This window comes from Mycetomoellerius zeteki, unplaced genomic scaffold (genome assembly GCF_001594055.1).
Source record: "Mycetomoellerius zeteki isolate Tzet28-1 unplaced genomic scaffold, Tzet1.0 scaffold98, whole genome shotgun sequence".
NCBI classification, from domain to species: domain Eukaryota; kingdom Metazoa; phylum Arthropoda; class Insecta; order Hymenoptera; family Formicidae; genus Mycetomoellerius; species Mycetomoellerius zeteki.
Window position 1 is genome coordinate 86,422 of NW_017258021.1, and position 526 is coordinate 86,947.

Below are 526 nucleotides of genomic sequence, written 5' to 3' on the forward strand. Positions count from 1 at the left end.
ATTCCAGTATTAATTTAACACAATGTGATTATGTTATTTGAGTAATTTGCGTTAAATTGATATTCAATATTTTTCAGTATCAAAATATAACACAATTTTGTTTTAAAACGTAAATTCTAAAATGAATGAATATGTGTTAGTTTAATATATCATAAATATTTATTTTACTGGAAAAAATATGTTTCTACGGTTGTTTGTTTACAATTTGTATTATCTTTTATGTATTTATCTGCTTAAATAATATTTGCGTTACCTTCTAACATTCATTTTGTGTTAAATGAATAGATAAAATTAAGTGGACCATTTGGAATATGTGAAATGTGTTAAATTTAACATAAATTTCCCAATAGTATACGTAATTATTTTGATGGTTTAACAAAATTAGTTTGATATCTGTATCTAATTAAACTTTTAAATACTTCATCAAAATCATTCTTTCCATGCAGACGTTGCGAACGATCAGGAATTATAGGAGTCGATCGATCAATCCGATCGTCCGCACGAAACCGAGGTAGGTTTCGGACTG